Below are 26,565 nucleotides of genomic sequence, written 5' to 3' on the forward strand. Positions count from 1 at the left end.
GTATTAAACAAACAAATCAATTAAAATAGAATCTCCTGGTGGTTTGAGTTTTATATGATCAAAGCCTTTTAAAATACTTAAAGTTTGGGCAGGAAATTATTATTACTTTTGTTTCTTAGCCAATGATAGTAAACCTGCAAGGGACTAGACCTTCATAGTGCCTTCTGTTTGGGTAGGTAGCTTTCACTACACTGAGTATGAAGCTGTGATAGGGAAGTGATAGCAAATAGTTTCTGTAGAATAATCACTACTTTTTCACAATTACTTTCACAATTACTCTTAGGATCTTCAAAGTAACTAATTTGACTTGACTTTATAGGCCTTATAGGAAATTTGCTTTAAAAAAGTGGCATCTCCAGTCATTCAGAAGGTATATCCTTCCAAGAATACAATCCATAACTTTCAAAAAGGCCACTGTCAAATGGAAAGGGCAAAGCTGAAGTAGGGAAGGGAGTGATTTTTGCCAAGCTTTACTAAGATACTAAAGCACTGAATCTTACCTCCATGAACGTTCCTTTGAGACAAGCTCCAGTTCACCTATGTAAATAAAAGAGATATGTGATATTTGAAGTCAAATTCTATTAGAATTTAAGAAAAAGTAGAATTTAACCTAAACTGTACAATGAACTGTTGAGCTAAGTTTACTACTTGAGGTACAATTAATAGTTAATTTAACTATGCAACTGCTGTCAACTAGTAATAACAATTAGTAACTGAGTAGCAGTAAAACACCAAGACATCTTTAGTGTAGGAGGAATTTTGGTTTTGTTGGAGAAGACCTTAATTGTTAAAAGTGGCAGTAGGCAGAACAAGGTTTGTAGTAGGGGTAAAAATTTATTGTCTTTAATAATAAAAGATACATCACACTGGTTTAATGGCATAACAGAATCTTTGTTTGCACGCTCTCTCTCTCACTACTGTCTCTCTAGCCTTTTAGGCACTCACTTTTGAAAATGTCCAATTTCTTTTTGGTTATAAGGGTTTGAAATTTAATATTACTGCTTGGTAATATGTCATGCAGCTGCTTTCCTATCACTGTGTAGTTTCCTGAATTAGTTTTATTGTGTCTGAAAAAAAGTAAGTATAAATCTGCATTAAATAGTGGGTATATTAGAAAAGCTCTTTGCTTGTAAAATGGTATACTGGGAAAATATGAAGACTTCATTAAAAGCAAAGGTACCACAAGAGGGTGCCATTTCTTTAATTTTCATAGTGACTAAATTTGCATGGCAATGTTAAAAATAATAATCCATGTACATCTGTATATGGGGATGATTCTATTCAGGTCTGACTTGTAGAATCTTACAGAAACTATCTGCAGAGTTTTCGTGAAGTTAAGCTAAAGAGGCATCTCTCGTGTAACAAGGACTTTTAAAAAGAACATTTTGGTAATTGAAAAGAGGATTTTAACCTTAATTTCTGTGAGTTATGTAACTGACTATATTCAGAATTTTCTGATCACAAAAAATTTGAAATATGTATTCGAAGTTGTTTGATCTTAGGTTTTAAAGCAGCTGTATGAAAACCTATCCATAAGTGTATATTAGACTGGGTATAGGCTGAGGTGGAAGAGTAAAGCAAGCCAGAAAAGGGAAGTAAAAGAGAAGGTCCAGCTCTGAAAAGAATAAGAATGAGTTTGTTTTGCATTGTGGGTGGTTTTGTGTATTTTTGTTTGTTTGTTTGTTTGTTTGTTTTAAAGAAGGAAATATCCATCAGTCTTGTACTGGCTGGTTTGCTGTCCACTGCATTTCATCGATGGATATGCTTTACAGGTGAAAGATGCTAATTCAAAGCAAATATGATGCCCCTTACACTTTATCTCCAAGCTTTCCAGAGAGTTGTATGTTGTCTCCCCACCACTTTTTTCCCCCCTTTTTCCAGCTTGGTGTTCAGTGCATATAACAAAAGTTCATGAAGTCTTAGCACCCTGGTGAGGTTGGCAAGGACGCAAATAGAGAAGCTACAACTTGTTCAAAATCTGTCAGTGAGCCACCAGTAGTGTCAGGAACAGAACTTCATCATTCAAGTTCCTGCCTTTTATATTTGTAGAAAAAGAAATACACTGCTTTTTACAAAGCTGTAAAATATTTCATCACTGTGCCCCTCTCCATGTTTGACAGAATGAAAATTAAAACTAAGAATTTCAATTCCTGTGTGACCCTTGATGGGATTTTCAAAAGCAGGCTGGTCTCAGATAGCTTCCCTTTGACCCATACTAATGGCAATTTTAACCTCATAGGGAGAAGTGTTTAAACAATGGTGATAGTTTTTGAAAATTTCATCTTACATGTCCTTTACAGTCATGACAGAAATATTAAGAGTAATAAACCAACTCTTAATATTGTAACCATTTAAATATTGTGGAAAAATAAGTTGTTTTGATTAACTTAAGAAAATAAGCCTTATTTCATTAAGACATTTTTCTAGACTGACAGCAGAGAAAAAAAAGTATCTTCTTTTTTTTGACAGACTTTTGAAATAAAATTTATAATGCAGCTAAGGATGTGATTTGAAAGTGAAGTCAAGCTAGCCTGTCTCCTGCTAAAATCTCTATCTTAGAGTGTTTCTATATTAGCCACCATTCTTTCACTCCAATTAAATTCTAATATAGCATAAGGAAGTGCCATGAGCACTTCCTTAATTCCTGAGAACAGCAGCAACTGAATATCTTTAGAAACTCTGATCCATCATCTATAAAAATTATTATATTGATCTGTCTAGAGAATAAGTCTGCTGAACAGTAGAGTTTGGTTATTAAAGGTATACTTTCAACACCTGTTTTCAGAGTTAACTGTAATGTTAAATGTCATGTTTGTTATGTCTGCTGTAACCCTGTGCAGTGGCAGTACTGCACATGTGCTTACTTCAAGTTATGCAAGAGATTGGATGTAGTTAAACTAATGGCCTGTGCGTTTTTTCTTTTTTGTACTGGCAAGGTTTCCTAAAATGAAGAAATAAAAGCATTAAACTGTGGATGTGTGTGTTACACTAAAAAGCAAATCCAGAATTAATTTTCATCATAAATCAGTGACTGAAATGTCTGCAGTCAAATTACAATTAGGTATAAACCTATTCAAAAATCATGACACATTTCTCACATTTCGGTTCACAAGGAAATGAGAACTTGTCATAATTAGTGTTATCTAGGTGAGCCAATGTCAACCTCAGCTACTTATCAGTGCTAGTAATTAAACCTTGTAATTAGGCACTGTTAATGTATACTTATTTTTGCAAAGTTTCTGCAGCTGGGCAGTGACCTTGGGCAGGCATGTCACAAGAAGCAATGATCGTGTTCCACCATAACAATCTAAATTTCTCAGTAAATTAACCCACACTCCACCAAGGTATGATCACCTGATGCACACATGCAACAGCCATGGTGTGAAGCCAGAATAAGGAAAGCTTTGTGGGAGCAAGAGACGCAGAGAAAGCTGGGTCTATTGGGTTTACAGGGCAAGGTTTTGGTAGTAGCTGCAGGGGTGGCTTCTGTGAGAAGAGAACATGTTGGACAGAGCCAGTTTCAGCTGACTCCAAAATGAACCTGCTGCTGGCCAAAGCTGAGCCCATCGGTGAAGTTGGTGATGCCTCTGTGATAACGTTTAAGAAAGGGTTAAAAAAAAAACACAACAAAACACCAAAACTGTGCAGCAGCTGTGAGAGGGAAGAATGAGAAAAAATGTGAGAGAAACCACCCTACAGACACCAAGGTCAGAGAAGAAGGAGGAGGAGGTGTTCCAGGTGCCAGAGCAGAGATTCCCCTGCAGCCAATGGTGAAGCAGGTTGTCCCCCTGCAGCCCATAGAGGACCATGTTGGAGCAGATATCCACACTGCAGCCTGTGGATAGCCCGTGCCAGAGCAGGTGGATATGCCCTGAAGGAAGCTGTGACCCCATGGAGAGCCCATGCTGGAGCAGGATTTCTGTCAGGACCTGTGATGGCGTGGGGGATCCATGCTGGAGCAGTCTGTTCCTGAAGGACTGGACCCCGTGGAAGGGACCAGTGCTGGAGCAGTTCTTGAAGAACTGCAGCCCACAGGAAGGACCCACATTGGAGCACTTTGTGAAGGACTGTCTCCCGTGGAAGAGACCCCACACTGGAGCAGAAGAAAAAGTGTGAGAAAGGAGTTGCAGAGATGAAGTGTTACGAACTGACAGCAACCCCCATTCCCCATCCCCCTGCACTGCTCAGGGAGGGGGAGGTAGGAGAGTTGGGAATGAATGAGCCTGGGAAGAAGAGGGGTGGGGGGAAGATGTTTTTAGTTTTGTTTTTCTCACTGTCCTACTCTGTTTTTAATTGGCAATAATTTGAATTAATTTTCCCCAAGTCAAGTCTGTTTTGACCATGACAGCAATTGGTGAGTGATCTCCCTATCTTTATCTTGAGCCACGAGCTTTTTTTTCATGTTATTTTCTTCTCCTGTCCTGTTGAGGAGGGAGAGTGATAGAGCAGCTTGGTGGGCACATGGCAGCTAGCCAAGGTCAACCTGCCACACTGGGTTAGACATGAAGATTTGGTAGAATAACTTTTAAGATTATTTATGTAATTAGGGTAGCCCCATACACCATGGGAGATAAGTGGCTGATGGTATGTAGGATAGGTGGTTTGCTTCCCCTTCCATCTACCCCCCAAAAATGGATAACACATGGATGGATAACACAAATTCAGCATTTTGAGCATGCTACAGCTCTTTGGAACTTGCTTCTGATTCCTCTTTACAGAGAAGGCTTGTTAGGTGTTTAGTATAACATACTAAATTAAAGCAGAATGAAAAATAAAAGTTTAAAGCTACATATTTTGCTATTACTTTCAAGTTTCAAAAAACTTCCTTTGAATTATCTTTGCTTGTGTATGAACAGTTGGTAGGACTATCTGAGCTTAGGAAATATGTAATAAATAAAATTCAAGGTTGAATGATGAGTTGGTCAGCTGATTTAAATTTTTAAAAAATCAACATTTCTAAAGAGATTCAATCATGATTACCAAATGCCTGATCATTTTGGACTGTACCTTACTGAAACTAATATTTTAGAAAACATTATATTGTAGTCATTATCAGTATGTTCTGTGGTTATGCTGTCTGGAAGTAGCTAATGTTAGGTTTATTACTGAACTGGATCCTTGAAATAATCTTTATACAGACAGTAGAAAAACAACTATCATTTGCAGCATTTTTCCCTACACTATTATTCAGGAGTTAGCTTACCCTTAGCAATTATTATGATACCTTAGATTAGTGAAAACATAATGGCTTTACTAGCTGCAGAATATTATACTACTACATACATTTCTGATTTGGAATGCAATGGTGAAGATTCTTAATTTTTTTTGTCTTTAGCCAGAACTCATTAAAGATAGAGGTTCTCTTACCTCTTCGATATATCGTGCAATGCACAAAGCCAGGGAATCTTGTCCAAGAAAAAAAACAAGTTAGTTCAAAAATGTTTATGAAATGTATTTGAAACAATCACTTCTAACATTTAAAGCATTTGACTGGAAATCAAAATTAGTATTATAATGCACACCAAGTTCAGTTTTGTATCTCTTTCTTCCCAATGTGGATTTCTACCACTGCCTGAAGGCTAACAAGAAGTGCTAGACACTTTATCAATAAAAGGGGTTTAGTAAAATAGTACTTTTTATATTACAAATACCTAGAAGTATCTGATAGAAGACACAATTTTGCAACAGCTTTGCTCAATAGTTTGGCAAATGCAATGTAAGTGATATTGATCAGATTTTCAGCATAATCTAATGTTAAGCTTTAAGTTCCCAGCAACTTTTGTCATACCTACCAAGCATTAAACTATTGCTCCCATTTCATCTTTCAACACAGTTACTGCTGGGTGAGTGCAACAAATGACAACATGGACAGATAAATGCATTTGCTATTGCCATTATAGAACAACTTCCCCCTGGCATTCAAGGACCTCACAATTTTGCATCACTGATGTTTCAGAAGAGATATTTCCCTCATGCTTAGCATCATACACCAATGGCTAATTCATTCAATTGTGCAATGCTGCCATACATGAGATACTGGCTTATATGAACTTCCAACCATTAATGAAAGATAAGTCTTTCATAAGAATTGTACTGGGTCTGGCTGGGATGAAGTTATCACGGAGTCACAGACTGGTTGAGGTTGGAAGGGACCTCTGGAGGTCATCTGGTCCAACACACCTGCTCAAGCAGGGCCACCTAGAGTCAGTTACCCGGGACCATGACCAGATGGCTTTTGAACATCTCCAAGGAGGGAGACTCCACAACCTCCCTGGGCAACATGTTCCAGTACTCAGTCACCCTCACAGTAAAAAAGTGTTTCCTGACGTTCAGCCAGAACCTCCTGTGTTCAGTTTGTGCCAGTTGCCTCTGGTCCTGTCACTGGGCACCACTGACAAGAGCCTGGCTCCATCCTCTTTGCACCTTCCCTTCAGGTATTTATATACATTGATAATATCCCTGCCCTTAGCCTTCTCTTCTCTAGGCTAAACAGTCCCAGCTCTCTCAGCCTTTCCTCATATCAGAGATGCTCCAGTCCTTTCATCATCTTTGTGGCCCTTCGTTGGACTCCCTCCAGTATGTCCATGTCTCTCTTGCACAAGGGAGCCCAGAACTGGACACAGGACTCCAGGTGTGGCCTCACCAGTGCTGAGTAGAGGGGAAGGATCACCTCCCTCGACCTGCTGGCAACACTCTGCCTAATGCAGCCCAGGATACCATTAGCCTTCTTTGCGGCAAGGGCACATTGCTGGCTCATGTTCGACTTGGTGTCCACCAGCTCATTTCTCCAGTCTGTCAAGGTCCCTCTGGATGGCAGCACGACCCTCTGGTGTATCAGCCACTCCTCACAGTTTTGTGTCATTAGCAGATTAGCTATTCAAGGTCCCAGAATTTATCAATACCTAAAAAATTACAGGCCTCTTGCACCACAGTATGAATCCTGGGCTGCATAAAAAAAAGCATGGCCAGCAGGTCAAGGGAGGTGATTCTCTCCCTCTACTCTGCTCTCAGGAGACCCCACCTGGAGTATTGCATCCAGTTCTGGGGCCCCCAGTACAAGAAAGACGTGGACCTGTTAGAGCGGGTCCAGAGGAGGGCCACAAAAATGATCAGAGGGATGGAACACCTCTCCTGTGAAGAAAGGCTGAGAGAATTGGGGTTGTTTAGCCTGGAGAAGAGAAGGCTCCAGGGAGACCTTATTGTGGCCTTTCAATACATAAAGGGGGCTTATAAGAATGACGGAGAGAGACTTTTTACCAAGGCCTGTAGTGACAGGACAAGGGGCAATGGTTTTAAATTGAAAGAGGGTAGGTTTAGATTGGACATAAGGAAGAAATTCTTTATTATTCTTTGAGCAACCTGGTCTAGTGAAAAATGTCCCTCCCACAGCAGGGGAGTTGGACTAGATGATCTTTAAAGGTCCCTTCCAACCCAAACCATTCTATGATTCTATGTATGTAATGATGCTCTAACCATAACTACAAAGTAAGCTTAATAAGAAACAGCAACAGTTGATGCGTAATGGTTGTTGTTTCAGTCAATGTAGACTACACAGCATTAGTGATAGCCACCCAAACCCAATTTAGTGAGGACACAGACTAAACTTTTAAATTATAATTGTTATGACGTGTAAATACTAGCTATTTGTGAACTATAGGTTGTAAGAAAAAATAATATAGAAAAAGTGGCGATCAGCACCCTACATCTGGAATATAATACAACCATATCTTTGCTGCCAAATGTGACCCAACTGTGGTTTTGCAAGAGAGCAGAGAGTCTTATATAAATATCACTTCATAATCTCTTTTCTCTCTGAGAGATGAGGTGTTCTCTTTCCTTCCTTGGATACAACCTCGTGTAGTGATCCTGACAGGAAGACCATTGTACATCGAGAAGTTCGTGATCCGCAATACAGTTAACCTGAGAAGGCCCAGGCCTGTGCTCTGCTGCACTGTGGTGCAAGTACAGCATGGACTTCAGGCCTGTTTTGTGCTGCGCATATCCCTTTGACACAGGATAAACTCAGCCAGCTCATTTTAACAGAGGAGCCTGCTGGTAGCTCCCACTTGGTACGGGCAATTGCGCCACCTGTATGGCCTTGCCTTTATCTAAAAGTGCAGCAACAAGTTCTCATGGGAACATCCTTCCTATTTGACAGTAGAAATGATGAATACGGTTGATTTTCTTGTAAGAACATCCTATAATTGCTCGAAGGACCAAAAAGGGGAAACCTCTCCACGAACAAAATCTGCACAACTCGCTGTGGGAAAATTCATCTGTTTTCTGTCCGATGCAGCACGAACACAGGATTCACAGCATCTGAAGGGATGTAAGATATATTCTCTACCTATAGTCCTCTTTTTATTCTGTCTTATTAAAACAACTATATTATTAAACCAGTAGTTGTTGGACATTGAGCTCTTATTGAGCTTCAGAAAGAACCCTGCATCGTCTCTCCTTCTCACAGTTTTCAAACCAGAAATTAAATTAGAAGTACTCAAAAACATTGTGGTTTGACATTATGCAGATGTCAGGAGCATGTGATCTGCGACTCTATTCAAGAGCTTATGGCCAGTGTAAAAATCAGGTGGATGGAGCCATACTGCAGTGATCCCCTAGAACTTCACTGTGCCAGTATGGGAGATGATAATCTGCACGGCAGTATTACAGGTACCACTGATACTGTATTGGGTCTGGCTAGGATGGAGTTAACTTTCCCTATAGCAGCCTTCATAGTGCTGTGCTTTGTATTTGTAGCTAGAAGGGTGTTGATAACACAACAGTGTTTTGGCTACTGCTGAGCAGTGCTCCCACAGCATCACAGCTGTCTCTCCAACCCCCCACCCCCAAAGGCCAGTAGGCTGTGGGTGGGCAAGAGGATGGGAGGGGACATAGTCAGGACAGTTGACCCAAACTAACCAAAGGGATATTCCATACCACCTGACGTCACACTCAGCAATAAAAGGTAAAAGAAAGGGGGAGGGGGCATTTGTTATTAAGGCATTTGTCTTCCTAAACAACTGCTACTTGTACTGAGGCCTACTTCCCAGGAAGTGGCTGGACATCATCTGCTGATGGGAAGTAGAGAATAAATCTTTTTGTTTTCTTTTGCTTCCACACGTGGCCTTTGCTTTTCTTTATTAAACTGCCTTTATCTTGACTCACAAACTTTTCTTTGTATTTTCTCTCCCCCCTGTCCCATTGAGGAGGGGGAGAGATAGAATGGCTTGGTGGGCACCTGGTGTCCAGCCAAGGTTAACCCAACACAGATGCACAAGATAAAAAAAGTGACAGATGCCACGCCCCCAGCTTCTGGTGGAAGTCCCACCTCCTCCCAGAAGCCTCAAGGGCCATTTCCCCAGAAGTCCCCTCTTCCAGTCACATCCTCTGTTGTGATTGGCTGGCGGGAACAGCACTCCCCACTTCTGGTTTACCCCGAAGTACATCAGACCATGAAGGTCCTTCCCCTACATACACAGTCGGGTGCCAATTTGTTTTGGCCACCATTTTATGACAGGGCTCGGGCCATTTTATGGCAGGGAGATGCCATTTTGTTAAATGTCATACTGCTCTGTGATTTGCTGACGGCCATTTCTTGACTCCGTCCTACCCATGTGTTCTCAGGCAGCCCTGTGATACTGTTTCCTTTGGACCAGGAAGTGCTCAGATATAAACTTTATACATTTCAATACAATATAGACATATATAGAAACATATATAAAGGACTGTACAAATATGCATAAATATATATTTTATTTATTTATACATTGATACACTATTTTATATATATGCTTCTATATGTGTGTATATATTTATATGTATATACATTTATAAAGCTATAGAAATGAAAAATATAGATATTGGTAAAAGCATACATATAAAATGGATTAAACATTCTTTAATAAGAGCTAGTGGGATGAATAATTAAAGTTTGTGTGAATAGAAAGGAATTAAACAAAAGTAAAAGGCAGGTTTGGAGACCCCTACTTTACCAGGCTGCAGAACAAGCCCTGACGTGTCTGGGGTGGGGGGGAACTTCAAGAGGGTGGAGGGGTGACAAAAGAGTGGGGGAGCACGGACAAGTTGGAGCATGCCTATGGGAAGGGCTATAGACCCCTCCTAGGAGGCCCACTAAGGAACCACCTGCACAAACCCTGTAATGTGCAAAGAAAGGCCCAAGCCTGTGAGCCTGACTGAGAGGCCCCTGCATCTGGCCCCAGCCCAACAGGATGACCATGCAGGATTACTGGGGCAGACTTTGGGCTTTGCACAGTGCTGCAAGACATAGGCAACACTGGCTGAGAAAATTAAAAACCAGAACAAAATGCCAACTTGAGAAGAACATGTGAGCAGGGATGACAAGGAAAAGACTCTAGGGATTTCCAAAAAGGACCATGCAAACCAGAAGAACCGGCCAATGGGCCCATGAACAGCAAACTAGATTTTGAGGTAAGAGTCACACAGAGAGGGCGGGTGGTGGTGGGGGCAGCTCCCTTTGCCCATCATTGTGTTGGATCTTACAGGTACCTGTAAGACGATTCTGGGGTGCAGGCTGGTGCTATATGTGTTTCCTTAGCCTTAAGCCAATAGAATGTTTCAAAAAGCTCTGCCTGACTGACTGAGGGTGTGAGGAGGAGAGCACTGATAATGCAGGTCAATAAGTGGCTGTGGAACTAGTGTTGGCAACTGGATTTTGGGTTCTACTACCATAGGACCCTGTTTGCAGATCAGCATCTGCTTGGGAGAGATGGGATCCACCTCACTAAGTGGGGCAAAGCTATTTTTGTCTATAGCTGACCTCATAAGGAGGGCTTTAAACTGGGAATGGCGGGGGGAGACAGTCCTGTGAGGGAGTGACGGACAGGGTTGCCGAGCAAAGGGCATGTGACAGGAAGGGGTCACAAAATCAACAAAACAGGGCTTAAGCTGGGTCACCTCCAGCATTTGCATGTAAGCAAGGAAGTGCATACAAGGCAGCATTATGGAGAAATCCCCAAAACCCTTTCTAGGAAGTCAACATGCTCAGTTGCCTCTCTAAAGTGCCCTTACACTGATGCATGCAGCATGGGTAATAAACATGATGAGTTAGAGATCTGTGTGCAGTTGCAGGGCTATGATCTTGTCGGGATCAAGATGTGGTGGGATGGATCCCATGACTGGAGTGTTGCAATGGAGGGATACAGGCTCTTTGGGAAGGACAGGCTGGGAAGACGAGGAGGGGGAGTTGTCCTTTATGTGAGAGAGCAGCTGGAGTGCATGGAGTGCTGCCTGGGGAAGGGTGATGAGCCAACTGAGAGCTTATGGGTGAGGATGAAAGAGAAGACAAGTAAAGATGACATTGTAGTGGGTGTCTGCTAGAGGCTGCCTGACCAGGAAGAACAAGTGGATGCGGCCCTCTACAGACAGATAGGAGCAGCCTCATGTTCACAGGCCCTGGTCCTCATGGGGGACTTCAACTACCCCGATATCTGCTGGAGGGACAACACAGCATGGCATAAGCAATCCCGGAGGTTCCTGGAGTGCATCGACGACAACTTCCTCCTCCAGGTGATAGAGGAGCCAATGAGGAGAGATGCTCTGCTGGACCTCATACTCACCAACAACAAGGGGCTTGTTGGGAATGTAAAGATCGAAGGCAGCCTTGGCTGCAGTGACCATGAGATGGTGGAGCTGAGGATCCTGAGGGCAGGGAGAAGGGTGAAAAGCAGGCTCACAACCCTGGACTTCAGGAGAACAGACTTTGGACTCTTCAAAGAACTGCTTGGTAGAGTCCCATGGGATAAGGCTGGTTAATATTCAAGAAAGCTGGTTAATATTCAAGGATCATCTCCTCCAAGCCCAAGAGTGGTCCATCCCAACGAGCAGGAAGTCAGGCAATAATGCCAGGAGGCTTGTGTGGATGAAAAAGGACCTTCCTGGCCAAGCTCAAACAGAAAAAGGAGGCATACAGAGAATGGAAGCAGGGACAGGTAACCTGGGAGGAATACAAAGACATTGTCTGAGCATCCAGGGATGAAGTTAGGAAAGCTAAAGCCCCAATGGAATTGAATCTGGCCAGGGATAGAATCATAGAATCATAGAATCATAGGACAGAAACACAGAATCATAGACTAGAATCATAGAATATAGAATCATAGAATGCTTTGGGATGGAAGGGACCTTTAAAGGTCATCTAATCCATCCCCCCTTCAATTGACAGGGACTTCTACAACTAGATCAGGTTGCTCAGAGCCCCATCCAGCCTGGCCTTGAATGTTTCCAAGGATGGGGCATCTACCACCTCTCTAGGTAGCCCGTTCCAGTGTTTCACTACCCTCTCTGTAAAAAATTTCTTCCTTATATCCACTCTGAATCTACCCTCTTTGAGTTTAAAACCATTACCCCTTGTCCTATCACTATTGGTGCTGCTAAAAAGTCTGTCCCCATCTTTTTTATAAGCCCCCTTTAAATACTGAAAGGCTGCAATAAGGTCTCCCTGCAGCCTTCTCTTCTTCAGGCTGACCAACCCCAGCTCTTTCAGCCTTTCCTCATAGGAGAGGTGTTCCATCCCTCTGATCATTTTTGTGGCCCTCCTCTGGACCCACTCCAACAGGTCCATGTCCTTCCTGTGCTGAGGACCCCAGAGCTGGACGCAGTACTCCAGGTGGGGTCTCACCAGAGCAGAGTAGAGGGGCAGAATCACCTCCCTCGACCTGCTGGCCATGCTTCTTTTGATGCAGCCCAGGATATGGTTGGCTTTCTGGGCTGCGAGAGCACATTTCTGGCTCATGTCCAGCTTTTCATCTGTCAGTACCCCCAAGTCCTTCTCGGCAGGGCTGCTCTCAATCCCTTCATCCCCCAGCCTGTATTGATATCGGGGATTGCCCCGACCCAGGTGCAGGACCTTGCACTTGGCCTTGTTGAACCTCATGAGGTTCACACAGGCCCATTTCTCCAGCTTGTCCAGGTCCCTCTGGATGGCATCCCATCCCTCAGGCATGTCAACTGCACCACTCAGCTTGGTGTCATCTGCAAACTTGCTGAGGGTGCACTCGATCCCGCTGTCTATGTCATTGATGAAGATATTGAACAGCACTGGCCCCAGTACGGACCCCTGAGGGACACCACTCGTCACTGTTCTCCATCTGGACATTGAGCCATTGACCACTACCCTCTGCATGCAACCATCCAGCCAGTTTGCGATCCACCAAACATTCCGCCCATGAAATCCATATCCTTCCAATTTAGAGAGGAGGATATTGTGGGGGACTGTGTCAAAGGCCTTACAGAAGTCCAGATAGATGACATCCGTAGCTCTTCCCTTGTCCACTGATGCAGTCACTCCATCATAGAAGGCCACTAGGTTGGTCAGGCAGGACTTGCCCTCGATGAAGCTGTGCTGGCTGTCTCAAATCACCTCCCTGTCCTCCATGTGCCTTAGCATAGCTTCTAGGAGGATCTGTTCCATGATCTTCCCAGGCACAGAGGTGAGGCTGACAGGTCGGTAGGTCCCAGGGTCCTCCTTTTTACCCTTTTTAAAAATGGGTGCAATGTTTCCCTTTTTCCGGTCCCCAGGGACTTCACCTGACTGCCATGACTTTTCAAATATGATGGAGAGTGGCTTGGCAACTACATCAGCCAATTCCCTCAGGACTCTGGGATGCATCTCATCGGGACCCATAGACTTATGCACATTCAGGTTCCTCAGGTGGTCACGAACCTGATCTTCCCTTACAGTGGGAGGACCTCTGCCCTCCCGATCCCCATCAAATGGCCCGTTGACTCGGGAGGTGTGAGGAGAGAGGTTGCCAGTGAAGACTGAGGCAAAGAAGTTGTTGAGTACCTCAGCCTTCGCCTCGTCTGTTGTTACCAGCTCACCACTTCTGCTCATCAGAGGGGGTACGCTTTCCTTAACCTTCCTTTTCTGGTTAATGTACCTATAGAAGCCCTTCTTATTATTCTTTGCATCCCTCGCCAGGTTCAGCTCCAGCCGAGCCTTGGCCTTCGTGATCCCATCCTTACACAACCGGGCAGTGTCCCTGTACTCTTCCCAAGATACCAGTCCTTTCTTCCACTGCCCGTGCAATCTCTTCTTGCCCTTTAGTTTGACCCACAGGTCATGGCTCAGCCATGCCAGCCTCTTCCCTTCCTTGCCCGATTTCCTGCACCTGGGGATCAAGAGCTCTTGTGCCCTATGGAAAGCATCCTTGAAGACGTGCCAGCCCTGTTCTGCTCCCTTGTCCCTGAGGGCCATTTCCCAGGGGGTCCTGTTGATCAACTCCTTGAAGAGCTGGAAATTTGCTTTCCTAAAATTCAGGGTCTTCACCCGACCCTTATCTCTCCGGAATGTGAACTCCACCAGTGTGTGATCACTACAGCCGAGGCTGCCTCCAATCCTGACATCACCAATGAGCTCACTTACATTGGTGACCACCAGGTCCAGTACTGCGTCCCCTCTGGTAGGGCTATCTATTACCTGGCTTAGGAAATTGTCCTCCATGCACTCCAGGAGTCTCCTAGATTGCCTACTGCCTGCCGTGTTACTTTCCCAGCAGATGTCAGGGTGGTTGAAATCCCCCAGCAGGACAAGAGCCTGTGAGTGCGAAGCTTCCTGTAGTTGAAGAAAAAAGGCTTCGTCAATAGGCTCCCCTTGATCAGGCGGCCTGTAGTAGACCCCAACCACAAGGCTCCCTTTGTTGCCTCGGTCTCTAATTCTTACCCATAAACTTTCAACCTGCTCACGGCTATTCTTCAGGGACACTTCTTCACATTCTATCCATTTCTTGACATAGAGGGCAACGCCTCCACCCCTCCTTCCTCACCTGTCCCTTCTGAACAGCCTGTAGCCTTCGATAGCCACACTCCAGTCATGGAGTCATGGATTCGTCCCACCAAGTTTCAGTGATGGCAACTAGGTCATAGCTTTCTAGCAGCACGGTAGCTTCCAGCTCCTCCTGTTTGTTGCCCATGCTGCGTGCATTGGTATAGAGGCACTTCAGCTGGGCTGTCGTCCTTGTCACCTTCTTGGAGGAACACCCCTTGGTTCCCTTGAGGAATTTCTCTGATATTTCCCTGTTGGCTCCTATTACCTCAAGCGCGCCCTGCTCATCCCCGTAAGACTTCAACTGTGCTGCAGCGTCTCCAGCACGCCTCAGATCAACAAGCTGAGGGACCTTGCTAGCATCCCATCCCCCGCTAGTACCCTGTCCCTCTAACCAGAGTGTGCTATCCCACCCCTTGTCACAGGCAAACCTGATATCGACCCCTCCCCCTTCAAATCTAGTTTAAAGCCCTGTCAATGAGCCCCGCAAGCTCCTGAGCACAGACTCTCTTCCCCCTTTGAGAAAGGTGAACCCCGTCGGATGCCAGCAAGCCTGGTGCCGTGTAGGCCATCCCATTGTCGAAAAACCCAAAATTGTGACGTTGACACCAGCCACGGAGCCATGTATCTGGATCCGTCTGTTCCTCTCAATGTTCCTGCCCGCAACTGGAAGGAGGGAGGAAAAAATAACCTGTGCTCCCGATTCCCTCACCAACCGTCCCAAGGCCCGGAACTCTCTCTTGATTGCTTTTGGACTACGGGTTGCAGCTTCCTCTCCACCTACATGGAAGATCAATAACGGGTAGTAGTCGGAGGGCCGTACCAGGTTGGGAAGTTTCCTGGTGATGTCCTTAACCCGGGCCCCAGGGAGGCAGCAGACTTCCCTTTGAGGAGGGTTTGCCTGGCATATTGGACCCTCTGTCCCCTTCAGAAGGGAGTCACCTACAACTATGACCCTTCTTTCCTTCCTCGTGGAGGCGGTCGTGATACAGGGGGTAGGCCTTTCTGACCTTGGTGACACCTCTGGTGCAGATGGACTGTCATCCACATCATCCATGGACTGGCTTTCCACATCCAGAGCCTCGTACCTGTTGTACAGAGGCACCCAGGAAGGCAAGCTGGGCAAGGGAGGGGTTCGCCTGCTGCCCCGAGTGCGGACTTGCCTCCATTCATTCCTTTCCTTTAAGCTACTGCCTTCAGCCTGGTGGGGGGAGGATACAGGATCCCCTTGATCTTGGATTTTTTCTTGTGGCTGTTCCTGTTTCTGCCTCAGGGAAGGCAGAGCACGGGTCCACCAGTCTATCTCTTTCTCAGCCTCCCTGATGCTCCTTAACCTTTCTACTTCCTCTCGTAGCTCTGCCACCAAGATGAGCAGATTGTCCACCTGTTCACACCTCACACAGCTGTTCTCACCACTGCCAACCATTACCAGTGAGAGGCTCTGGCACTCTCTGCAGCCTGAGACCTAGGTGGCTGCATGGTTTGTTGGGAGCGCAGTTTGGGTTGCCACATCCACTCTGGTGGTTGTAGAGGACATGGCCTTCTGCCAGGTGGAGACCATATCTCAGTGGCAAACGGCATCTCTGTAGTCCTCACGTGTCCTCTGACATCAGGGATGTCAAAGACAACAAGAAGGGCTTCTATAAGAACATAGGAGACAAAAGGAAGACTAGGGAAAATGTGAGCCCATTGCTCAATGAGACAGGGGACCTGGTTACACAGGACATGGAAAAGCCTGAGGTACTGAATGCCTTTGCCTCAGTCTTTACTAGCAAGACTGACCTTCAGGAATACCAGGTCCCAGAGACCAGGAGGAAAGTCAAATACAATTGGTGGAAGAGGATCATGTCAGGGAATGCTTAAGCAAACTGTACATGCATAAGTCCATGGGCCCTGATGGAATTCACCCACAAGTGCTGAGGGAACTGGCAGATGTCATTGCAAGGCCACTCTAAATCTTTGATCCATCATGGAGACTGGGAGAAGTGTCCGAAGACTGGAGGAAAGCAAATGTCACTCCTATCTTCAAGAAGGGCAAGGAGGAGGACCCAGGAAACTACAGGCCAGCCAGCCTCACCAGGTGATGGAGCAGCTAATACTGGAAACCATTTCCGGGCACATGAAGGACAAGAAAGTCATCAGGAGTAGTCAGCATGGATTCACCAAGGGGAAGTTGCGTGAGCCGCCACAGGCAGGACACAGGAACAACCACAAAACCACGGATGAAATGCAAAGAGTAAATTTATTTTCGTTACCTCGCCAATCGGGGGATCCCCGAAGCAGCACCCAGGCAGAGGCACATAAGCGGGGACGCAGGCACCGCGGAGCTTGGTCCACGCTAGAGGATCACCGAACCTGCTGTTTTCGCCTGTATTTCAGGGATTCGCGCAGGCGTAGTTTACCACTGTGCTTTGATCTTTCCCACAGCAGGGCAGGAATCTCAAGCATGTTCAATAGGGTGCCTCTAAGTCTATCACAGGCCTATGTTATCTAAACACAGATGTTCTACTTGTCAAACACACAAGGCTAAACAACAATTAGTATGATATATGTGTTTTTCAACACCCCAGCTGCAAGTCACTTGAGCGTGTTTATAATCCTCCTCACCAATCTTCCGTTATTTTCCCACAGAAGTCATGCTTGACCAACTTGATATACTTCTATGACAAAATGACTGCCTTTGTAGGTGAGGGGAGAGCAGTGGATATAGTCTAACTACACGTCAGGAAGGCCTTTGACATGGTCTCCCATAAGATCCTCATAGAGAATCTGATGAAGTAGGGGCTGGATGAGCAGACAGTGAGGTGGATCGAAAGCTGGCTGAACAACTAGGCTCAGAGAGTGTTGATCAGTGGCACAAAGTCTAGTTGGAGGCCAGTAACTAGAGGTATACCGGAGGGGTCAATACTGGGTCCAGTCCTGTTTAACGTCTTCATTAATGATCTGGATGATGGGGTGAGTATACCCTCAGCAAGCTTGCCGATGACTCAGAACTGGGAGGAGTGGCTGATATGCCAGAGGGTCATGCAGCCATCCAGAGGGACCTCGACAGGCTGCAGAAATGGGCTGACAGGAACCTCATGAAGTTCAACAAGGGCAAGTGGTGCAAAGTCCTGCACCTGCACCAGTATTGAAAAAGAATAGCAAATATGCTGTATTGCATGCAGCAAATGAACTAGTACAACCAAAACAGTACAATCAGCCTTCAACAGTGTTCTGTCAGGAGTACATAAATTAGACATAAATAAGCTTTTTTCCTGAACACAGGGATATTAATCCGTGTCAAGGACAAAGATTCTACTTTCCTTATGCAATACTCTTTTGTCTAGACTGTGAATAGAATAAATATTTAAACTTCATTCACATCACATTTCAATTTTTAAAAGAAAAAAGAGTAAACTTATTTCTGCATTATATTTGAATTAGGAATGTGTTCCACATTTTATTTAGATGGCTTCAAAGAATAAAATATAACCCCCCAAAAATGATTTATTAGATGTATCAACATTGCTTTCAATTGCAGCAGCAAGACAATACAGAAAAAAAAAAAATCTCCTGTCTAAATGCTACATCAAGTGTATAAATAGTTTTTATAATTTTAATTTATTATAAACATTGGATAATCTTTTCCATTTCACAAGTTTTAGTGCTCAGTAATAACAGAGTTTAGCCATGAATTGCCTAGATGTAATAAAGTACATTTTGACAGTTTTCTGCCCTACCACTTTCTTTCCCGTCAATTTTTTTCTTCACGTGCAAAAATGCTGTATGCCATTCCCTTATGTTTTGAAGCCTATTTTGGTATAATGAGGAACAATGGACTTCCAATTCCTTTTATATTATGTTCTTCTTGCACTGAACACCCTAAAATGGATACTTATGATGTTACGCAGCTTGATACTCTAATCATCAATCCATTCCATCTTTTGGCTTGTTGACACTTATGCTAGCATTTCAGTTAAGACGACAGTCTTGCTCCAGACTAACCTGAACAATTAATTAGTCTCTGTATAAAGAACCAGAGGGTGAGTTCTTATTAACTTTTCATCTTAATAAGGGTCATAATGACAGTCTCCTTGCCATGCAAAAAATAATAGGTATTATATAACCTAACTAACTCCTCTGGAAAGGAGCTGCACTGGTCAAGAAATTTCTCTACTTACAAGAACATCTCAAGGTTCCCTAGTACATTCATGGAAAACATCTAAATAATTAAGTTAAACATTTGTTTTCTTTTCAAGAGTACATTTATTTACTCATAAAGAGATGAATGGTCAAGAGCAGCAGTACAGAATGTTAGAGCATGTCTCCTCTCAGAAACACAACCCTGTAGGCAGACCAGCTCTTTCCTCTCCTATATACACTGGCTTATCAAAGAAGATAAAAGCAAATTCAAGGTCTTGTTCTGACCATTAGTCACAGTCCAGCATATCCTAAAGATTACATAAAGGAAATATGGACAACATTTTTATCCCCCAGCCAGTCATTTGGGTAACCATCCAGATGACTCTACTGCCAGGATGCTTATACAGGGTATGGGAAAGCAGAACCATCCCAGATAATGGAGGAGTGGAAGATTACAAGGGCACTACAGGATGCATACAGCAATGGACTCAGCTTGGTCTTGACAGAGTTTATCAAGGCTGGCTCCACACCAGCTTTACCAGTGAGATGGGGGAGAACAAGGATAACCTTCAAATATTTAATATCAACTCACTTCAGAATGTTCTGTGCCTAAACCGCACAACAGTAAGAGTGGTAGAAGAATCAGCATAAACCAGCATATTATTACCACCTCACTAATGCTATCTTCTGGGCAAAAGGCATGTTCAAGTAGAGATGAATGTATGTTTTTGTCACTTACTGCAGTCCATACCCCTCTCCACCCAGGAAGCATTAAGAATATACAAATCTTTTGACCATGAAAAATTTTTCATTGATTTCCAAAATGTAGAAGAATTTCAAAAATTTATTAGCCATTCTAATTGAGTAAATAATTTAGTTTAATACTTTTAAAAATTGTATTTTGAAAACATTAGCTCAAAGACTGATTTTAGGGGATCCCTCCTGTAAAAGACAGTATTTTTAAGTTACTTATTGAGCACCATGGACCCAACTCTGCAACTCTTGTTGTCAGAGCTTAATCCTGCAGAGTCAAATGCCCCCATAACTTCACATTTTAGAGAGAGAGAGAAAAAGAAAAAAAGCATATGCCACACAGCATTTTGCAGTTTCAGGACAGCATCTCAGCTTATAATGTAAGCCATTATTTGCACATCACAAAAAGACCTCTTCATGCTATATTTATGGGGCTGAAACTTGTACACAACTCCTAAACCAGAATAAAGATTTCACTGCTTAAAATTCTCTTGTCTTGGTATCAATAAAATTCTAGGTATACGTAACATGAGCAAGTCAGGATCACCCTTTCCTGTGTTTGCCTTTGCGTTGACATATTTACCTACTTTCTTTACGCTCAAATTAAACTTTGTTCTGTTTTTATGGTGTTAGCATTGCGAGATGCAGCACCACAAGTTATGCAGGCTTTTGAGGATTTGAAATATATACATGTATCATGGTCATATCACATACATATATCATGGATTCTCAGTAACAGGTATAAGGACCAGTCACAGATTTGCAGAGGGGAAGATGTGGGCCTGGGAGCATGCCTTCCTCTCCCACATTACCCTGTCCACTTGCACTTCCTCAGCACGGGATAGGGAAAACCAGGAAAAATGGCAGTATTCACAAGTCTCAGCAATAGCCCGTAGGCATCCACTTGAAAGAGACAGGGCAAATACATACTGCTTTTATACCAGCACATAAGAGGAATGTTATACTGCATGAGTCTGAAGGTGCAGCATTTGCAGGATCCTGAGATATGCATGGGAACTACCAAGGATGAAAAAGCTACTGACGGAAGATGGCCCGTGTACTAGTTTTGGCTGGGATAGAGTTAATTTTCTTCATAGTAGCTTGTATCAGGCTATGTTTTGGATTTGTGATGAAAACAGTGTTGATAATACAGGGATGTTTTCCTTATTGCTGAGCAGTGCTTACACAGTGTCAAGGCCTTTTCTGCTTCCCACACTGCCCCACAAGCGAGTAGGCTGGAGGTGCACAAGAAGTTAGGAGGGGACACAGCTGGAACAGCTGACTCCAACTGACCAAAGGGACATCCAATACGATATGACACCATGCTCAGCAATAAAACTAGGGGGAAGAAGGAGGAAAAGGGGGACGTTTGGAGTGATGCCGTTTGTCTTCCCAAGTAACCGTTACACATGATGAAGCTCTGCTTTCCTGGAGGTGGCTAAACATCTGCCTGCCAATGGGAAGTAGTGAATGAATTCCTTGCTTTGCTTTGCTTGCATGTGTGGCTTTTGCTTCACCTATTAAACTGTCTTTATCTCAACCCACGAGTTGTCTCACTTTTACCCTTCTGATTCTCTCCCTCATCCCACTGCGGGGGGGGGGTGAGCGAGTGGCTGTGTGGTGCTTAACTGCCTACCGGGGTTAAACCATGACAGCTGGATCCCTTCAATCCACTTGCAGCAGGAGCCTTTGAAAAGTTTACAAGACTCCCAAAGGAGGAGTTGTGGTTTAACCCTAGTTGGTAACTAAGCACCACACAGCCACTCGCTCATTCTCCCCCCTCCCCCCCCCAGTGGGAAGGGGGAGAGAATTGGAAAAATAAAAGTAAAACCCATGGGTTGAGATAAAGACAGTTTAATAGGACAGCAGAGGAAGAGATAATAATAATAATAATGATAAAAGAATATAAAAAACAAGTGATGCACAATGCAATTGCTCACCACCTGCTGACTAATGCCCAGCCTGTTCCTGAGCAGTGATCACTGCCCCCCAGCCAACTCCCCCCAGTTTATATACTGAGCATGATGTCATACACTATGGAATAGCCCTTTGGCCAGTCTGGGTCAGCTGTCCTGGCTATGCTCCCTCCCAGCTTCTTGTGCACCTGGCAGAGCATGGGAAGCTGAAAAGTCCTTGACTTAGTGTAAGCACTACTTAGCAACAACTAAAACATCAGTGTGTTATCAACATTGTCCTCATCCTAAATCCCAAACACAGCACTATACCAGCTACGAGGAAGAAAATTAACTCTGTCCCGGCTGAAACCAGGACAGTGTCCACCCCTTATTCCATACCATCTACGTCATGCCCAGGTCCCACACTTTCCAACACATTCCAATTAATCGCCACCACTTTTCCTGTCTTTTGATATACACATAGATATCATTCCCTTAGTCTATGGGCCATCCCTCTAAAATGTCCACTGAGTTCATTTAGTCCATGACTTTCGACTCCATCTGCCATAATAGTCTTTCAGAGCAGGAGAGATGGCTTGTGGTGTTGGATTGTTGCATGCTGAAGCCAGTTCTGGTTCCATGACCGCTGCACTCTGCTCGGTTTCATCAACGTTCATTCTTCATTAATCCGGGTGATTCTTACTGTAATACCGATGATATGGCATATAGCTGCCATAGAAGTGATGAGATGATATACAGTATTATATAGCAATTAACATAATGCAATTCAGTTCATTGGCTATTTTCACCCAAAATCAAATCCCCTTGAGATACACATCGGACTTCCCCATCCTTCTGCATCACCCACCAAGTGCACCCAGGTCCTTGAGCAAAAGCAATCCCACGAATGGGTTTGCCTTTGCCCGAGCCAGGAGTAACCCAGACTGTCTTCCCCAGCATCTTTTTTGTGTGCACTACAGGGACTTTATCCCCTTCTACAGTACGTAAAAGTCTTGATTGGGCAGGGCCAGCTCGATTGGCAGATCCCCTAGGTTGACTAACCCGGTGGCCTTTGCTAAATGTGTATCCCAATGCTTGAATGTCCCACCGCCCATTGCTCTCAATGTAGTCTTTAACAGTCCATTGTATCGTTCGATTTTCCCGGAGGCTGGTGCATGACAGGGGATGTGATATACCCACTCAATGCCATGCTCTTTGGCCCAGGTGTCTATGAGGTTGTTTCGGAAAGGAGTCCCGTTGTCTGACACTCAATCTTTTGGGTCAGTGGGTTTCTTGAGTTTGTGGTCCTTGAGTCTGTGGTCGAGATCTCCCCCTGCCGGAATTACCTTTCCCCTAAGTTCACTTAACTTTGGCAACACTAAGCAGTCCTTTACGGACTGTTAGTGAAGCAAACTATCATTCACTTTAGGGTTCTTTGTTATAAGACATATATCCTGTTTCGTGATGCCATAGTATTGTTAGGGTAAAATGACCAAGGTTAATCTTTACCGACATCACCTTCTCCCCATCTGAGAGAAGCTGCAGCTGCTGACAGGAGATGTTAGCAAAATACAAACCTCATTATCTTCATTCTAAGCTCCTGTGATTTTTCTTTATTAGAGAAACAGGAAATTTTGCTGATAATAGAAGGATCATGGCATCTGAGAAATGGCATTGCAGGTGGGATTTGCAGCAATGTTCCCAAAAGCAGCCGAGATCTCTGTGAGAAGGATTCAGTACCCAAGACATCAGAAAAAGAATTATACATACACTGGGGAATGCTCTTATTTTTAAATTGGTCAATATGACTAATTGTGACCATGTGCTTCCCCCCCCACACAACCTGACCTTTATTTCCCATAACCCTGCTCAAGCGATAACCACCAGTGGCGGTCGTGATGGCTGCATCTGGTCGTGATGGCTGCATCCAGCTCAAAGTGGATTTGGGGGAGACAGATAACAACACAAAAGCCGAGGGCTAATTTGAGCAACGTGCCCACCTAACCACAGTGCTGGTCAATGCCTGACTCAAGCCAAATTTGGAAGAAACTAACATCTGCAGTTGGTATGTAAATATGACTATGAGTCAATCATCTTACCCCATAAACAGTGAGCAGCCCAAGAGCCCTTTGAGCTCTCCTGCACGGCAGCAGGCTGCACGACAGGATCTCGCCTTGAGTAGGGACGCCTCTCAAGGTTACGCCTGCCACAGAGATCCCTTACTCCTCGATATTGAGAGATTCCTTGCCACAACAGATCCTCGGTAAGTGACTAATAGCTTGCTAAACTTTGTAAGCTTCGCTAAGATCATATCTTAGATTGATTGTGCACATATAATCCTTTAGACATAAACCGTTGGCCAAGTCTGAGACTAGGATTGGATCCAGCCGCACCTAGACTCCTCTGAGTAGGAGTTTAGAAAGCAATGGGGTCCTTTCTGAACCTCATGACTCAATGGGAGGGTCTCCCTGACGCATCCGACTTACTTACCCTGTCCTCTATGCAGTAAATAATCAAGTGTACTTTGCCATCGGATCTTGTTAAACCACTGTCGCATTTACTATCAAACTTTGTTAAATCGCTGTTTTATATCAATAAACATATTGCTGCTTCTCTCTTATGAGTGAAGTGCATCACTCCATCCGTGACACTAATACCTCATGTTTTCCCCATTGTAATTTCAACATACTTTCAATTGATATTATCAACTAGAGTAGAGATTAACACGCATATCATTTGAAAGCTGTGATTACAAGCTTTCAGTTGGAATACACGTTTGCTTTATTTCCATCAGTTCTTCTAGAACAGCCTCATGAAATAATGTGAGGATAGGAGGAAAAGAAAACAGAACTGAAAATAAGAAATTTTCAGTTGTAAAGCTCACTATCTAATGGATATTGCTAAGACTAATTATCAGCCTAGAATTCTGGGAAACTATTAACACTTTTAGAAATTATAGTGATTCCAGGCTGGTTTTTGTACTTAGAATCTTCAAGTTCATGCTCAATATAAAAATACTGACACCAAACTATCTACACCCCGTGCCTTTTCAAACAATACTGGGGAGCGAGCCTTAAAATCTTAATTTCTGGAGTTTTTTAGCCTCTTTACAGGCAAAACTCCCAGCAACTTCAGTTAGAGCTTTACCTCTAAACTTTTCCCTAGAAGTGATCACTGCACTGGCACTTACCAGTGGTCCAATCAATTGTGCATTTTTAAAGATCATCAGAGAGATGTATTGGGGAGGGGGTTGGAAGGTAAAATGAAATAGCATTATGCATGAAGAAGTTTTTGTGCCAAAATAAGAACCAAAGAGAGATTTCTTAACCAGCAGAGGATGCTTGATTCCTGAGAATTCCAGGAGGACAGCTAAGATTTCTGAATGCCCTGTATCAGGACTTCCTAATCATGTTGTCCCAAAAAGTGGGGTCTGATACCTGGTGTACAGTGACCAATTCACACACTGAGTCGAGATATTTGTTTATTAACCGCTTTGCGCAAAAAGGGGTGCTGGTGGGTAAGTCCACAAAGCTAGCACACCTCAGTGTACCAGTTGTCCATATTTATACACTTCCCGTTTATGCAACAACCTAAGGCTTATCAGTTGTTTCTTTTTCTTTTCATCCCTTTTGCTGATTCTCCCATCAATTTTATCTTAGTACTTTTTATTTAGAATAACGACTCTCATCAGTCTGTAACGACCCTTGATTCTTATCAGACTATAATGACTCTTATCGGGCTATGATGACTCTTATCAGTTAGTAATCATTTTCGAGTATTCCTAAGATAAGCAATAGTTAGTCATCAATCTTGTGGGTTATTTTGAGAATGATCAATTTGCTGCTTTTGTGTGGAAGAAACACAAGTGAAGATGAATTGGGTGCTAAGTGGGGTGATTGACCTAAAAGAGTGATGTACTCTAAAAGATTATTGAAGGAATTGCTGCTATGGATTTTTTTCTTCTTTGCAGCTCTAATACATTACACTAGACTTTTCTATAATGCTGTTAGTCTCATATTTCAAACCCTTTTTCTTTTTCTTGATTTCTCTACTATCTTTAGTAACACCCGAAATAGGGTTTAAGATGGAGAAGAGAAAATGGAGGAGAGAAGGGGGAAGCAGGTACAGTTTTAGAGCTGGAAGCAATTTCCAGACAGAGGCATCTCTGTTAACATCAAAGAAAGGTCATAGCTACTTGAAGAAGCAATAGTAACTATGAAGCCTTGATACAAGTCTTATTCTGTATCAAAGTTGATTTTATACAGTAGCATCTGGATTGAACTACTGGTGTGTCCGATCCATTTGAGATCCTGATGGTTCAGCCCCATGAGGAGGAGAAGCTGTCCTAAGGCAAGTGCATATCAGACCAATCTCTCATTTGAAGCCATTCAAGCAATCCTGTTCAAGAGAATTCACTGTGCATGCTGGCAGTATCAGCAGTGCAGTGAACGCATGCCTCCTCAGTAGTTGCTTCTACAAGCAGGCAAAGTCTTAATTTCTGGGAGCAGTTATGATCCCTGCACAGTCAGATGACAAGCTGACATGCAGAATATGCACATGTAGAAAACTCCACAAAACTGAAGCATGAACATATAAGGTTCTCTTAACTGCAGTCAACCATCAGAACTTGAGAAGTCCCATGAAAATTAACTATCATGGGGTCTAACCAAAAAACAAGACTTTTGTCTCTTCTTGGCCCACTAGGAAAAGCATCCTCTAGCTAGAGGTAGTCTTTCAAAATACTTTTTTTTCCCTTTTTCCTTTTTTTTTTTTTCTTCTTTTTTTCTTTTTTTTATAGTGGACTATGCTAGGGTGGGGTGAAAAGGAAAAGGGAGGAGTATTGAATGAGTCCAGACTATGTCTAGCAAGCATGCATGTCTTCATGGCTTGCATGTGTATGGGTACTTGTGGCTCCTACCTCCACTGATTATTGCTCCTCTTTTGTGATCGTGGGTGAACAATGGTGGGACAAAGGGGAAGGTCACAGCTCTG

The sequence above is a fragment of the Platalea leucorodia genome (genome assembly GCF_965183815.1).
Source record: "Platalea leucorodia genome assembly, chromosome: W".
Classification (NCBI taxonomy): Eukaryota; Metazoa; Chordata; class Aves; order Pelecaniformes; family Threskiornithidae; genus Platalea; species Platalea leucorodia.